Here is an 18,165-nt window from a genome sequence, read left to right as displayed (position 1 = left end):
TCTGACAGAATGGACAGAACTGGATCCTTGACAATATGGTACAGCTCATTGAAACTGCAACACGATCCATCCGTGCTTTAAATTAGCTACGGATGTAACCCCATACCATAGGGGATGGAAAATCGGGGCAGAGGCTCTCCTCACTTCGTGTCATGCTCTGCACGACCTCAGGAATGCTGAAAATTCAAAAGCTATCGTACCAGGTCACTTTTGAAAATAGGGAGAAGGGAAAGCAAACGGGTATTTTTGCCAATAACAGCATTGGCAGAGGCTTGGTAACAGATCTGCCCTCAAGGCCAGTGAGTGTGGAAATAATATGGATCTTAGGAATGAATCATTTTTAGTTAAGGCGAAAATTATTAGCACTGTCATTGAACAAGTTCCTTTTGGTCACTCATGAGTACACCATTGTGAATTTTGTAGATTTCTCCTCCCTGATACAATGATAAACCCTTTTAAAAATGCTTTGGACAGAATCGATTCTAAAAAAAACTTTCTGACCATAAAGTCATATTTATTTTATTTGTTATATTGAACTATAGTCATTCCTTTTATAATGTGTTGCTCTGTACTGCTGCCACAAAACATTTCACAACATAATAAAAATGATATAAACCTGATTCTGATATTTCTAATTCTAGTCCTGCATGCATTTAGCAACACAAGGAGTTTCATTTAAAACATTTTGGAAACTTAGGAGGTCCATATAATTAACCCATTAATGACAGAGAAATAATAAACACAAGAAAGTCTGCTGATGCCGGAAATCCAAAGCAACACATATAAAATGTTAGAGGAACTCTGCAGGTGAGACAGCGTCAATGGAAAAAAATAAGCAGTTGATGTTTTGGGCCAAGATCCTTCTTCAGGACTGAAACGGAAGGGGGCAGATGCCAGAATAAAAAGGTGAGAGGAGAAGAGAAGGAGGATAGCTAGAATGACAAAGGAAAATATATTTAGAAATTCCTACAGATAGGTGGAAAAGAGCTTTGGTTGGGAAAGGAAAAGTCCTGGATCTGAAAACACAATTGAATTTAACCTTGCATCATGCACTTTATGTTTTAATCTGCTTCCCCAGTTGGAAGCCCACAAGATTGATTGATCTGAAGGATTAAAATTAAGAGCAGGAATAGGCTACTCAGCTCATCTAGTCTGCTCTATCATTTCAAAGTTCAAGTTGATAGTTCAAAGTAAATTTTATTATCAATGTATTTATATATCACCATGTACTACTCTGATATTCAGTTTTCCTGCAGGCATTCACAGCAGAATGAAGAAGTGCAATAGATTCAATGAAATATTACATGGAAACAAAAGCTAACAAGCAGCCAATGTGCAGAAGAAGGTGCTCGTAATTGATAAAAAGGAATAAGCCCCATAAATGTTAAAGCTATTTCTCCCTCCACAGGCATTGCCTGACCTGACAAGCATTTCCAGCATGTCAATACTTCTGGAACTTGGAACTTACAAAATTTGTCTGCCTAGTCATTGTCTCTGGATAATGACTGCACTTTAAAATCAATGAAGGTACAAAAGACTGCAGATCTTGGAACAAACAATCTGCTGGAGTATCTCTGCAGGTCATAGAACCTAGAACACAATACAGCACAGAAACAGGCCCTTCAGCCCACAATGTTGTGCTGAACTGAATAAATCAGCAATCAATTGCCATAAATCCAAAAGGCACTGAAGTAGAATTTGGCCTCTCTGCCTGTCGAGTCTGCTCCATCATTCTATCATGCCTGATTTATTATCCCTCTCTACCCCGTTCTCCTGCCTTCTCCCCATAACCTTTGACACCCTGAATAACCAAGAACCCATCAACCTCCGCTTTAAGTATACCTAATGACTTGGCTTCCACAGCTCTATGTGGCAATCAATTCCACAGATTCACCACCCTCCGGATAAAGGGATTCCTCCTCATCTCTGTTCTGAAGCACATCCTTGTATTCTGAGGCTGTGCCCTCCGGTCCTAGACTCCCCCACTATAGGAACCACCCTCTCCACATCCACTTTATCTAGGGTGTCTAATCACTTTGCCTGCACACTGGTCTAATCCATGATTTCCTGCACATTTATGTGCCCGTCTACGAGCCCCTTGAATCTCTCCACTGCATTTGCCTTTACTTCTACCCAGGCAATGCATTCCAAACACCCACCACACTCAATGTACAGAATGTACCCAGCACATCTCCTTTGCACTTACCCTCTCTCACTTTAAATGCATGCCCTCTAGTGTCAGACCTTTCAACCTTTGGCTGTCTAGTCTACCTATGCCTCCCATAATCTTATCAACCACCATCCGGTGCCCCCCTCAGGCTTCGCTACGCCAGAAAAAACAACATAAGATTGACTAACCTCTCATCATAGCACATGCTCTCCAATCCTGGCAGCATCCTATTAAACTTCTTCCACACGCTCTCCAAAGCTTCCGCATCATTCCTATAATTCAGTGACCAGAACTGAATGCAATAGTCAGATGCAGCTTAATTAGAATCTCAGAAAGCTGCAATACAACTTCTCGACTCTTGAACGCAGCTCATCAGTTAATAATGTCAAGCATGCCATCTGCCTTTTTTATCACCCTGTCAACCTGTGTAGGCAACTTCAGGGAGCTATAGACTTAGATCCCAAGAATCCTCTGCATATCAATAATGTTGATGGTCTTACCACTACTGCCCTTTTACATTTGATCTCGCAAAGTGCAACACTTCCCTTTGCCGCGTTAAACTCCACCTGCCATTTCTCCACTTATATCTTCAACAGATCTGCATTCCACTACAGCCTTTAGTTCTCTTCTGTGCTATCCACAACACCACCATCGGGACCAGTACATTTTCGCCAAATTAATTGGCTGTCCCAATTAGCCGAAGTTTCATGAAAATAGTTAAAAGGTATAAAAAAGGCAAACTGTTTAACTGAGTAACAGATTATGTATTTAAATGAAATACAAAACAAATTTTAACATTTGATATACCACCCAGCATTTTGTGTGTGTTGCACTAGATGTATATTGACTGTACAACAAAACTGTGTTATTGATGGAGGAATTTACCTGTCGTGTTCTTAGGATTGAATGTAAATTAACAAAATCAATGCAGACACCCAGTGCAAATAATGGACTACCTTCATACAATGCTTTAGACAACTGCGTCTGCCAAACCTTTATTTTAATCGTAACATTCAAGATTATTGTCAATACCTTCAAATTCTTCATAGTTTCTAACTTGTTGAAGTAGTGAAATCATCTCATTTTCACTCCTGGCCATTTCTGATACTTCCAAGACTGAATGCTTGAAACTACAGTGAGCGAAACAGTTCTGAATTGTATTTCTGTTTATTTCACACCAAATAACAGTGACAAAAGTCACTGTTTTTGAACACAAACACACACAATTAATGCTATTTAAAAACTAATCGCTCGAAGCACGGTATGGTGTCTCACTGCTACCAACTGCATGTGGCCGACGCTAATTAGAAACTGTCCATAACAGTCTACAGCCCCAATTAAGCAGCATAGTGTCCCAAATAAACAAAGCAAATCCCGGCTATTTTCTTGATATAATCTTTATTCTGCATCCTGAGGTTTCGCAAGAGTTTCTGACATGGTAAACAGTCAAACAGAGTCAGGACAAAGGATTCCTTCTGCAGTTGGCATGTAGTGAGCACTGGAATATCATTGGTCTGAATCCAAATGATCAAAATCAGGTTTATTATCACCAGCATGTGACGTGAAATTTGTTAACTTAGCATCAGCAGTTCAATGCAATACATAATCTAGCAGAGGAAAAAAAAATCAAATTTTTAAAAAATAAATAAAATAAAAAATAAACAAGTAAATCAATTACTTATGAATAGATTTTTAAAAACGTGCAAAAACAGAGACAATGTATATTTTTTTTAAAAGTGAGGTAGTGTCCAAAGATTCAATGTCCATTTACCAATTGGATGGTAGAGGGGAAAAAGCTGTTCTTGAATCACTGAGTGTGTGCCTTTAGGCTTCTGTACCTCCTACTTGATGGTAACAATGAGAAAAGTGTGCCCTCTGTGCTGGAAGTCATTAAAAATGAACACTGCCTTTCTGAGACACTGCTCCCTAAAGATATCCTGGGTACTTTGTAGGCTAGTGCCCAAGATGGAGCTGACTAGCCTTACAAACCTCTGCAGCTTCTTTCGGCCCTGTGCAGTAGCCCCTCCATACCAGACAGTGATGCAGCCTGTTAGAATGCTCTCCACAGTACAACTATAGACGTTTTAGAGTGTATTTGCTGACATGCCAAATCTCTTCAAACTCTTAATAAAGTTTAGTGTGTTCATGGGTTCAATGTCAATTCAGAAATCGGATGGCAGAGGGGAAGAAGCTGTTGCTGAATCACGGAGTTTGTGCCTTCGGGCTTCAGTACCTCCTTCCTGAGAGGAGGGTACATCCTGGCTGAAAGAGATCCTTAATGAAGGATGCCATCTTTCTGAGGCATCACTCCTTGCAGATGTTCTGCATACAATGGAAGCTAGTGCCCATGATGGAGCTGAATAAGTATGCAACTCTCTGCCCTTACTTCGATCCTGTGTAGTAGCCACCATACCCCTCTCATACCAGATGGTGATGCAGCAGTTAAAATGCTCTCCAAGGTACATCTGTACAAATTTGCCTGTGTTTGGGTGACATGCCAAATTTCCTCAAACTGCCGTGCCTTCTTTGCATCTGCATCGGTATGTTGTGTCCAGGTTAGGTCCTCAGAGGTATTGACATCCAGGAACTTAAAATCGCTCACTTTTTCTATTTCTGGTGCCTCTATGAGGACTGGTGTGTGTTCCCTCATCTTATCCTTTCTGAAATCCACAATCAGTTCTTCGGTCTAATTGACATTGAGAGCAAGTTTGTTGCTGCAACACCACTCATCTAGTCTGGCTAAAGTATCCCAAAATGATGGGGAAGGCATCAGGATGTGCTGTTTCATGCCTGTTGACTACATTGCTCAGTTCTTCAACAGTTTACTTTTCACTAGCCTGAGATGGGATGTACACCACCACCAAGATGATGGCTGAAATCTCCTGCGGCAGATGAAATGGATGACACTTGTTCGTGAGGGGTTCAGGTCTGATGAACAGGGCTGGGACAGCACCGCCACATTTGTAGACCATGAGGAGTTGATCATGAAGCACACTCCGCCTCCCCTGCCTTTGAAAGACTCAACAGTCCTATCTTGGTGGTGTATTGGGAACCCTTCAATCTGAATTGCTGTGTCCAGAACAGAAGGGGTTAACCAAGATTCCATGAAACAAAAACTGCAAGTGATTCTAATGTCCCTCTAGTGCAGCACTCTAGCTCTGAGATCTTCAATTTTATTTACCAGAGACTAGACGTTTGCCAGCAAGATGGTCAGTATTGGCAGTCGAAAGCTATGCTTCCTTAAACAAGTCTTAATCAATTTAGCATCCCCAGCGACCAGAGTCCATTCCAGTTTTGTCAATTTTAAGTAGCGATAGATTTTTTAAAAGCAGTGTTGCTAACTGTACAGACCTTAGATGTGGTTGTGGTTCTCAGCTGTAGCAGAGTGAAGCAGGGGTATTTGATGCTTTCCATCAGAGATGCAAGCACGAGTCACCTTCTTGGTGCCGCCCCAGAACTCTGCTGATGATGTGAAATTGACTGAGGATGCAGGTAGTAATGAGGATGTAAAGAGGCTGCAGGAGGTCTGGCCATGCTCTCTTAGACCATAACTATAGGAGTAGAATTAGGCCATTTGGCCCATCGAGTCTTCTCCGCCATTTCATCATGGCTGATCCATTTTCCCTCTCAGTCCCAATCTCCTGCCTTCTCCCCGTATCCCTTCGTGTTACTTCTCATGACCTGCTCCAAACAATCAAGAATCTGTCAACCTCTGCCGTAAATATACCTAATGACATGGCCTCCACAGCTGCCTGTGGCAATGAATTCCACAGATTCACCTCTCTCTTCTCCCTTCTCACATCAGGCAGAAGATACAAAAACCTAAAACCTCATACAACTAGGTTCAAGGAAGCTTGTGTCCCACTGTAATCAGACTCTTGACCTGGAACCTCCCTTATTACAATCTTGACTTTATTGTTTACCTGCTTTGCACTTTCTTTGTAACTTTTACACTTTACTCTGTACTGTTATCGTTTTACCTTGGTCTATCTGAATGTACTGCGTAATCATTTGAACCGCGTAAACTGTACGCAAGGCATGATTTACGCTATATCTTGGTACAGGAGGCAATAATAAAAAAAAACAATATCTGGGAACACAAGATAGTCACTTAGGTGAATTACTGTCAAGCCCAAAGGACAATTCTCTTTGAAAACAGCTAATTTGTGTCAGCAAGGGTCATATTATATTAAATCAAAGTTCAAAGTAAATTTATTATCAAATTACATATATATCACCATATACAACCCTGTGATTCATTTTCTTGCAGGCATACTCAATAAATCCGATAGATCAGTGAAAGACCACATCAACAGGGTATACAACCAGTGTGCAAAAGACAACAAAATGTGAAAATACAAAATAAATAATTAGTAATAATAATAAATAAGCAATAAATATTGAGAACATGAGATGAAAAGTCCACAAAAGTGAGTCCATAGGTTGTGGGAACATTTCAGTGATGGGGTAAGTGAAGTTACGCCCTTTGGTTCAAGAGCATGGTGGTTGAGGGGTAATAACTAGCCCTGAACCTGGTGGGGCAGTGCCTGACCGTAATGCGCTTCATGGGTTTGATTGCACACAAAGTAAAAGCTTTCTGTGTGTGTGGTAACCTGCACGTGAGAGACAGGCAACAAGCTGTTTTACAGAGTGTTTGGCCTTCAGTCCTCTTCCTCTCCTTGCTCATACTGTGACCTTCCAGTCTCAGATGAACTGTCATCAAGCGAAGCCCCAAGGTTTGATCACCATGTCATCCTGAGGAAAACCGACTTTGTGTGGAACAACAGAGCTGGGGAATTTCTAGAGTGGAGAGACAGAGAGAGAGAGAGATTGACCTCAAAAGTACAGGAGCAAGATAAGTAAATAAACAAGCCTGTCTTTGGAATTGCCTGCGAATGTCTGAGTGTGTCTTTGTGCTCCATAATAATCTCCATTCATCTGGGGAGTCTGAGCTGGAATCCAGCCAGCCGGATGGAATAGAGGTCTCCCCTTTCTGTTTCAGGTCACAGGCTAAATGCGCTAGGGCAGTCTCACTCTCCTGACTGGTTCCCAGCAGACCAGATACTGCTCCGCAGCTGAAAACTGCCATTAACTTTAAATTTATGATGCAGGCTCATGCCAAGTATCCACGAGAACAGAAGGTGAGAGTGCTGGTGGAAATGGTATTCCCGTGTTCTGCTGCATGCCTTGAGCCTAGGGTCAAGGTACTGAATATTTATCTGACATGCTCTCTATCTGACATAGAATTGATCGATGGTGTAAATAGATGCAATGTAAAGTAAACCAGCCACTGCTTTCTCTGCACAGTGTCTGCCATAGCTGGATTTATTCACATAAATAAATTCTTGCAGCTTTTTTTTCCACTGTCACATTCAGATTCATTATCACATGTATACCGACAAATACAATGAAATGCATCATTTGCGTTAAAAAAACCAACACAGCTAATGTGGGGATAGGGGGGAACGGGGTTCAGCCCATAAGCGTTGCCTCACATACTAATGTCGCATGCCCACACTGCTCAGCAGAAAACAACAGGTAATAAAACCACAATAGCAAAACAAAAATAAAACCTCCCACCTTCCCACATGCCCACACACACCAATAGTCCTCCAAGCCCAAGATGGGCCTTCACTCTCCAGTGTCCCCAGTTTCCAGGCTCCGGCCATCAAATTTCGACTTCCGGACTTTTGATCGACCTACAGTAAAAAGCATGGAATGGAACAATTAAAGTTTTCTCCTTGCTGTTCCTTTAGCTTGAATGGCTGCCATGTCAACTGATGGAAGAGAGGAAATGGTAACTGGCAAGCCAAGTTACTCAATAGAAATGCATATTACAGGAGTCCTTCCTGGTGTTTACATTCATAATATTTTCATTTCGTGAGCCGTCTGATTTTTTTTTACAGATTCCCGTACAGGAGTTTTGTCAGCTGGAAACACAGTAATTCTTTCCACGTGGGTTTGAAGAACTGAATAGGGTACTTGGCCATTGAAAGAATGCACCACTAATTGGATGAAGTATTTTCACTTAATCAGGTACAAATCTAAAATGCATACACCACTCTACACTAACAGCTGTTAGTGCCATTGATGACATTGCCAAGCCTGTACTGTTCAACTGACAACCAGATTCATTACTTTCTGTTTGAAAAAAAAGGAACCAATTATTTGACCAAATACTGACATTGAGTATAATTTTAAACATAAATGCACCAAGGGGAAACTAAGTAACAATGAATGGAAAAAAAGCAAATGAAGTCATTAACTGAGTGGGAGAAGGACCATGTGAAATATGGCCACTGACGTTGGTTAATTGGACCCTAATAAGGACATACGTTCTTTCAACACAGAAGCAGAAGTAACATAGGGTCTTTCAAGCCTGCTCTGCCATTCTAATAGATTATGGTTAATCTGATCTTGGAGTGTTTTTCATATGTCTAGGGAATTCATAGCTGTATTTGAGATATAAGTTTCCCAGTGTGACGAGAGACCTAGGCGAGCATGGTTTGGGCCAAGTGCAAGACCAGAATTGAGACGGGATACAAGATTGAGACAAGGACGGGGATCTAACCTGGATGCTGGATGAGAATCCAGTGTAGGACTGACAATTCAGCACTGAACTTCAGTTCAGGCACTCTTTAAATATGAAAATCCTGGCGTTCAAATATGGCCACCAATTGCTGGGGCAGGTCTGAGTCTTTAAAGGGGCCATGCCAGGTAGCCCTACTCCGGAGTGTCTAAACCTCAGAAGCTTGGGGTTTGGGTGTGTATCATAAAACTCAGGGGTAACAATTTACAAGAATGATTGTAGCAACCAGCCTAGTTCAGATCCACACTCTGTAGACCACCTCATTAATGCAAATATCTAATCAGCCAATCACATGACAGTAACTTAATGCATAAAGAGTCAAGAGGTTCAGTTGTTGAGACCAAACATCAGAATGGGGAAGAAGTGTGATCTAAGTGACTTTGACCCTGGAATGATGGGACAGGATGGGTTGAGTATCTCAGAATCTGCTGATCTCCTGGGATTTTCATGCACAGCATTTCCTAGAGCAGGGGTTCCCGACCTCGGTCCACAGATACATCAGTTAGTAGTAAGAGTCCACGGCATTAAAAAAAAGGTCTGGACAACACTGCTCTGGAATTTACACAGAATGATGTGAAAACCAGAAAAACATCCAGAGAGATGCATAAAAAACACAAATGCTGGCAGAACTCAGCAGGCCAGACAGCATCTATGGGAGGAGGTAGTGACGACGTTTCAGGCTGAAACCCTTCATCAGGAGTGAAGTAACATGGGATGGTCGAGGGGGGATAAGAAGTGGGGGGAGGGATGAAGTAGAGAGCTGGGAAGTGATAGGCTGGAGGGAAATGGGCTGGGGGAAGGGGGAGAATTATGGGAAATAGAAAGAAAGGTAGGGCTGGGGGGAGATTATAGTGAGGGAGGAAAAAGAGAGAGAAAGAGAACCAGACTAAAATTATAGATAGGGATGGGGTATGGGGGGGGGGCAGGGGTATCAATGGAGGTCTGTAAGTTGGATGTTTATGCCGGCATGTAGGAGGCTACCTAGGCGGGAGATAAGGTATTGCTCCATCGACCTGCGTGTGGCCTCATCTTGACGGTAGAGGAGGCCATGGACAGACATATCAGAGTGGGAGTGGTCTGTGGAATTGAAGTGTGTGGCCACAGGGAGATCCCGCCACTGCTGGAGGACTGAGCGCCGGTATTCAGGGAAACGGTCTCCCAGTCTGTGGCGGGTCTCCCCAATGTATAAATGGTCACATCGGAAGCACCGGATACAGTATATCACCCCAGTTGACTCGCAGGTGAAGTGGTGCCTCACCTGAAAGGACTTTTTGGGGCCTGGGAAGGTGGTGAGGGAAGAAGTGTGGGGGCAGGTGTAGCACTTCTTCCGTTTGCAGGGATAAGTGCCTCGAGGGAGGTTGGTGGGAATGAATGGACAAGGGAGTCACGTAGGGAGCGATCCCTGCGGAAAGCCGAGAGTGGGGGGAAGGGAAGATGTGGCTGGTGGTGGGATCCCGTAGGAGGTGGCGGAAGTTACAGAGGATTATACGTTGGATCTGTAGGCTGGTAGGGTGATAGGTGAGGATCAGGGGGACTCTATCCCTGGTGGGTTGGTGGGGGGATGAGGTGAGGGCAGAGGTGCGTGAAATACGGGAGACGCGATGGAGGGCAGAGTTGATAGTGGATGAAGGGAAGCCAGATGCAGTTCTGTGAGTTAAAATGCCTTGTTAATGAAAGAGGTCAAAAGGGAATAGCCAAGCTGGTTCAAGCTGACAGGTAGGCAACAGCAACTCAAATAACCACGTATTACAACAGTGATGTGCAGAAGAGCATCTCTGAATGCACAACATGTCAAGCCTTTATGGCAGCAAAAGACTATAAAAATGCACTCAGAGGCCATTTTGTTAGGTGCAGGAGTTACCTAATAAAGTAGCAACTGAGTATATTTACAATAGAACAGGTTGCTTAAGGCCCATCATCACTGCTGACATGAAGAGTACATATATGCTATCACTCCAGGACTTCAATCCAGGCATGAAAGCCTGTGATACTGAAGTTAATGGTGCAAGCAATGTAGCAAGTAATTTATGGGCAATAGAAGAATATTCACAAAAGCTGCTGAATTCCCCAAAACCTTAATACTGCACTAATGTCCTTTAGAGAATGGAACTTACTACCCAGACCCAATCAGGACAGCACTGTCTTCTGATCAGCTTGTTTCTTCATGTGCTCAATGTGTAAACAATGTTAGAGCGAAAGGCCCAACATCTCCGTCTCATGTTAACGAGGTCTGGTAATGAAAATCTCGTTGCCATAAGCTACCTACAACATTTTAAGCTTCATTCAAAACAATTTAGCTCTGACCTCTTCTTACTGCTTAATGTTCAGGAGAACAATGAATCATAATGCTACTCAACATATGGTTTCATAATGTTCATAGTATCTAGCAGATCATGCATTAACCTCAGCTTTTATCTTCTCATCTTTCCTTATAGCTGTATTAATACATCATTGCTAACACTGCTGTGAAGTAGTGCTGCAACAGAGACATTGTTTTTATATCCATCTTGTACACAATATTCCTTATATAGCCTTAGGTATCATATAAGTTACAGGCACCTCATGTTTTTGTATTCCATGAAATCAAATTTTCCACATGCATTTTAACTTATCTCATTATGCTGTACTGCTGACCCTGAACCTGTCTGGCAAAGCTTCTTTGCTTCTCAACTAAGTTTAAAATACTGCATTACCTTTAATGGGTATGCAGTCTACTGCTATAATGTACACACAGTGGCCACTTTATTAGGTACACCTCTACACCAGCACACTACTACAAATATCTAATCAGTCTATCATGTGGCAGCAACTCAATGCATAAAAGCATGCAGACAAGGTCAAGAGGTTCAGTTGTTGTTTAGACCAATGGGGAAGAAATGTGATTTTAGTGGCTTTGGCCGCAGGGTGATTATTGGTACCAGACAGGGTGGTTTGAGTATCTCAGAAACTGTTGGTCTCCTGGTATTTTTATCACACCATTTTCTGGAGTTTTTATAGAGAATGGTGCAAGAAACAAAAAGCATCCAGTGTGTGGCAACTCTGTGGGTGAAAATGCCTTATTAATGAGAGAGGTCAGAGGAGAATGGCCAGGCTGGTTCAAGGTGACATTAATTCAAATAACCATGTGTTTCAGCAGTGTTGTGCAGAAGAGCACCTCTGAATGCACAACACGTTGAACTTTGAAGTAGATGGGGTACATTGGCAGAAGACCACAAGCATACAGGCTGTGGCCACTTTGGGTAACTAATAAAGTGGCCACAGAGTGTAGATTGTGACCCACTGAAATTGTTGCATGGCAAAACTTAATGTAGATGAAAGGATTCTGGCTTTTAGCCCAAATGGATGTAAGACCATTCCAGGATCACGTGCAGCTCAGAGAGAAATTGAGAAACTGCACAGAAACATGCCTTTCAGCCCTTTTGGGTCCATGCCAACCACAATACCTATTCACGCTCATTCCATTTAAAGATTAAAAAATAGCTTTATTTGTGACATGTACATTGAAATATCGAAATCTATAGTGAAATGCATCATTTTCGTCAATATGTGGTGGGGGCAGCCACGATTCAGCGCCAACATAGCATGCCCACAACTGGCAAAACCCGAACCAATACGCCTTTGGAATTGTGGAGCATCTAGAGGAAACCCACGCAGTCACAAGGAGAACGTGCAAACTCCTTACAGACAGCAGTGGGAATTGAACCCCATATTGCTGCCACCCTGAAGTGTTGCGCTAATCTCTAGGGTGTTGCCTAAGTTGTAGCAAGGACTTGGCCTCAATCTTTGGGCTTACGTTGTAGCATGGCATCCGAGCTCGGTTGTGGGGGGGTGGGGGTGTGGGGGTGGCCTTACCCCATCAATGCTGCCCTCTAGTGTTCGATTGATAGAATGACAAGCTGGTTTGCAGGGAACTATTAATTTACAGTACTTGTCGCTCAGGGTCTTGGACTAAAAACCAAGTAACTATGTTCCTTTTTTTCTCCTTTCTCATCATGTTGAATGTGCATGAATGTTTTTGCACCTTATTCCCAGAGGAACACTGCTGTATCCAAGTATGGTTTGAATGAAAATTAAATTTGATATGATTTGATTTTGATTTAGGGTACTATGCTGTCCGTAACCTTCTAAAGCTGTCCAAATATCTTTTAATAGTTGTTACCATAACAATCTAGAGGTGGAGGTGGAGGTGGAGGTGGAGGTGTTCAAAAAATCTTGCTTTCTTATAGTGACAATGGAAGTAAGAATTTGCAATAGAAACTGTGGGAACGCAGTGGCGGCGTTTTTCTCTGAAGGGCTGTTGTGAATTTCGCAATGAGGTGGCAGCTTCGATGACTACATTTTTCATGCTATGGATCACAAGAATTTATTTTCATAACTTGACAGGGTAGATTCATTAAATATCACCTGAGTAATTATTCTTATTCATAACCATGCTGTATTATTCCCTTTTATTTTCAGTCCTGATGCAAGGTCTCAGCCCGAAATGTGAACCATTTATTTCTCACCATAAATGATGCTTGACCTGCTGTGTTTAGTTATTTATTTCTTTAGTGAAATGGTGCAGTAACAGGCCCTTTGGCCCAACGAGCCCATGCCAACCCATTACACCCATGTGACCAATTAACCTACTAACCTGTATGTCTTTGGAATGTGGGAGGACACTGGAGCACCCAGAGGAAACCCACATGGTCCCAGGGAGAACATACAAATTCCTTACAGACTGCGGCGGGAAATAAACCACTGACCACTACGGGCATGTTTTGCTCTAGGTTTCCAGCAACTGCAGAATCTCTTGTGTCTGCTATTGTACTCTATTTGTACAATCAATAGTAAAGAAAGTTTACAGCACAAAAGGAGGTGATGAGCGCATCATATGTTCCAGCTGGAAAAGATAAAAGACGTAACAAATTGAATTGTACCATCCAGCACTTGACTCATTGTCCAAGAGGTAGCAGTGCTTTCTAAATGTGAAAGCTTTCTCTATAATCCATTCAGACAGTGAATGGCAGACCTCTTGGAATTAATCCTGATTGCTGGCACACAGAAGCGTTATCTAGGGTACAGTGCTGCCCTGCATTAGGCCCATAACCTTGTAAAGCTGTCCAACTGTCTTTTAAAAGTTGCAAAAAGCTAGGGGTGGAGATATTCCCAACCTCTTGCTTTTTTCACCTGCATGTGAAAAAAAATTGCTCAGCTCCTGAGTAACCTTCTTACCAATCACTATAAATAAGTGCTCTCTAGTTTTTAACCCCTCTTCTGAGAAAAAATAAGCCTTGGTTGACTTTATCTGAGCCTCCCATAGTTTTATACTCCTTAGCTCCATTTTCCAGAAGCTTCAGAACGAAAACAACCCCTGTCTCTCTAATCTTTCCTCATGACAAAAATTTTCCACTCCTAAATGTCCTGTGCATGCTCTGCAGTGCACCTTTGTGGCAACTTATGGAATTACATTTGAATCAAGTCACATCAAATCAAGTCACTTTTTATTGTCATTTCGACCATGACTGCTGGTACACTACACAGTGAAAATCAGACAACATTTTTCAGGACCATGGCGCTACATGACACAGTACAATAACTAGACCGAACTACGTAAAAAAACAACACAGAAAAAAAACTACACTAGACTACAGACCTACCCAGGACTGCATAACGTGTACAAAACAGTGCAGGCATTACAATAAATAATAAACAAGACAATATGGCAGTAAGGTATCAGTCCAGGCTCTGGATATTGAGGAGTCTGATAGCTTGAGGGAAGAAACTGTTACATAGTCTGGTCGTGAGAGCCTGAATGCTTCGGTGCCTTTTCCCAGACAGCAGGAGGGAGAAGAGTTTGTATGAGGGGTGTGTGGGTTCCTTCATAATGTTGTTTGCTTTGCGGATGCAGCGTGTAGTGTAAATGTCTGTAATGGCAGGAAGAGAGACCCGGACTATCTTCTCAGCTGACCTCACTACCCGCTGCAGGGTCTTGCGATCCGAGATGGTGCAATTTCCGAACCAGGCAGTGATGCAGCTGCTCAAGATGCTCTCAATATAACCCCTGTAGAAAGTGATGAAGATGGGGGGGGGGGGGGGGGTGGGAGATGGACTTTCCTCAGCCTTCGTAGAAAGTAGAGATGCTGTTGGGCTTTCTTTGCTATGAATATCCAGACAATCTCAATTAATTTCATTTCCCTTATCTTTCTGGCATTCCTTCAGAACTTGACAGTGGATCACTAACAATGAACTCCTTCCAACCCATATCTGTCAATACAATTATTTTTTATTTAGTGGTACAGCACAGAGGAGGCCCTTCCAGCCCACCAATTCGCACCGTCTAGCAATCCATCAATTTAACCCTAGCCCAATCACAGGACAATACACAATGACCAATTAACCTACTAACAGGTACGTCTTTGGACTATGGGAGGAAACTGGAGCACCTGGAGGAAACTCACGTACAGACGGTAAGGACATACAAACTTACTTACAGAGGATGCTGAAAATGAACTCTGAACTCTGACGCCCCCAGCAGTAGTAGTGTTGTGCTAACTGCTGTGCTACTGTAGCACTTGCTTATATCTCATATTCATTTAATTTTCCATTAAGTTGGTGTCTCATCAAATCTCTGTCGGTGACAAAGAACTGAAGTAAATTATACGGGCCCCAATTTTGTTTTTGATTTGCCCCCTCTGGGGAATAATGTCACATTTGCCATAATCCAGTTCTATACCTCCTAAAAGTATAAGCACCAGGTATCAGTGTATGCTTTCCTTAGTATCTTTGCTGAATAATATCCTGTAAAATTGTCTCTCATTATCAGTTTTCTCCATGCAAACTAAGTCAAATTGCTTAATATGTATCATTTCCTTTCAATGTTTAAATTACAAGCTGTTTCCTTTCTATCATTATGCATTTGCTTCTTTGTTGACTTTATTGCCTTCCCACTGATCTATTACCCTTTAGGTTTTTTTACTAAATTTTCTAATTATATTTCTCAGTCTATATACAATCCCATTTTTTTTTAACCTCGTCTACTTATAGCTGTCCTGACTTTCACTGATAATGACCTGAAGTCTAAATACAAATACATAGGCCTCAACTCGATCAGGATGTACCCAGCAAACGGCATGGTCCTCCTGTGCAGTGTTGTACAGCGGGGAGACCAAGAGACCAAGTGTCTGAAAGTGTCAATACAAGTAGACAGGGTAGTGAAGAAGGCATTGAGAACACTGGCCTTCATTACACAGGGCTCTAAATTCAAGAGTTGGGATGTTCTGTTACGCTGTACAAGATGATGATGAGACCATCACTTGGAGTATTGTGTGCTCCAAGTTAAGTTAGAAAAGATTCACAAGGATGCTGTTGGGATATGGGAGCTTGAGCTACCAGGATAATTGATAGGCTGGGACTCCAGATGTTTCAAGGCTGGGACTCCAGATGTTACAAGGCTCCAGATGTTTGTAAAACTGCAAGAGTAAGGAAGTGTCAGATAGACAACTTTACTTCTCCATCTTCTGCAGATTCATGTGTGCCTAAGCCTCCTAAGCATCTCATTCATTTCTGCTCCTACCACCAACTTTTATCAGCTTTCCTCTCAGCCTCCTCCCCTTTAGAAGAAACAATCTCAATCTCTCCTGATAGCATGTCCCCTCTAATCCAGGAAACATTCTGGTATTCTTCTTTTCTAACCACTTCTTAGCCTCCTTGTCAGTCCTATACCAGGACAATTAATGGGAAGCAGAAAGGTCTGAAGGTAGATAAGTCACCTGGACCAGGTGGAACAGGGTTCTGAAAGAGGTAGTGAAGAGATTATGGAGGCCTCAGTAATGTTCTTTCAAGAACCACTAGATTCTGGAATGGTTGTGGAGGACTGGAAAACTGCAAATATCACTCCACTCTACAAGAAGGGAGGGAGGCAGAAGAAAGTAAACAATAAGCCAGTTAGCCTGTCCTCAGTGGTTGGGATGATGTTGGAGTCTATTTTTAAGGGCGTGGTTTCACTTGGAGACACATGATAAAATGGGCTGATGTCAGCATTGTTTCCCGAAGGGAAAACCTTGCCTGACAAATCTGTTAGAATCCTTTGAGGAAATAACAAGCAGGATAGACAAAGGAGAATTGGTGGATGTTGTGCACTTGAATTTTCAGAGGGCCTTGGACAAGGTGCTTAACAAAATAAGAACAGTGGTATTACAGGCAAGATACTGGCATGGATAGAGCATTGACTGAATGGCAGGAGGCAAAGTGTGGGAATGAAAGGAGCCAGTGACTAGTGATGTTCTGCAGGGGTCAGTGTTGGGACCGCTTCTTTTTTAACTCTGTACATCAATGATTTGGATAATGAAATTTATGGCTTCATGGCCAAGTTTGCAGACAATATGAAGATAGGTGGCAGGTCATGTAGTGTTGAGGAAGCAGGGAGGCTGTAGAGGACTTGGACAGATAAAGAGAATGGGCAAAGTAACAAATGGAATACAGTGCTGGGAAGTGTATGATCCTGCGCATTGGTAGAAGGAATAAAAGCATAGACTATTTTCTAAATGAGAACAAAGTTTAAAAATCCAATATGCAAAGAGTCTTGGAAGTCCTTGTGCAAGAGTCTCTGAAGGTTAATTTGCAGCTTGAGTCTTTGGTAAGGAAGGCACATGGAATCTTAGCACTCATTTCGACAGGACGAGAATATAAAAGCAAGGATGTAATGCTGAGGCTTTATAAAGAAACTGGTGAGGCCTCATTTGGAGGATTGTGAGGGGTTTTGAGCTCCTTATTTGAGAATGTGCTGACATTGGAGAGGAGGTTCTTGAGAATAATTCTGGTAATTAAAGGCTCACCATATGTGGAGCGATTAATTGTTCTGAGCCCTTACACACACATTGACGGCTGATCTCATTGAAATCTACTGAATGTTGAAAGGTCTAGATAGAGTGGATGTGGAGAGGATGTTTCTTATGGTGGGGGAGTCTAGGATCAGAGGGCATAGCCTGATAATAGAAGGACATCCATTTAGAAAGGAAATAAGGAGGAATTTCTTTAGCCAAAGGGTAGTGAATTTGTGGAATTTGTTGACTGTGGGTGCGGGGGGCAGCTCATTGTGTGTATTTAAGGCGGAGGTTGACTAGTTAGAGGATAAAAACGTACGGGAAGAAGGCAGGAGAATGGATTTGTGGAGGAAATAGATCAGCCATGATGAAATGGCTGACCAGACTCAATGGGCCAAAGGGCCTAATTCTGCTCCTACTTCTTATGGTCTGATTAGATTTGAGTGCAATACTACAAATACGGCCCTACCAGACTTTTATAAAGATGCAACGTAACTTTCTGACTCTTGTACACAATGCCTTATTTACCACCCAATCAACCTGTATGGCAACATTCAAAGAACGATGAATGCCAAGATCCCGCTGTTCATCAGAGCTGTTAG

This window comes from Hypanus sabinus, chromosome 15 (assembly GCF_030144855.1).
Source record: "Hypanus sabinus isolate sHypSab1 chromosome 15, sHypSab1.hap1, whole genome shotgun sequence".
Classification (NCBI taxonomy): Eukaryota; Metazoa; Chordata; class Chondrichthyes; order Myliobatiformes; family Dasyatidae; genus Hypanus; species Hypanus sabinus.
The sequence above is the reverse complement of the archived record's forward strand: the minus strand, read 5'-3'. Positions refer to the sequence as shown.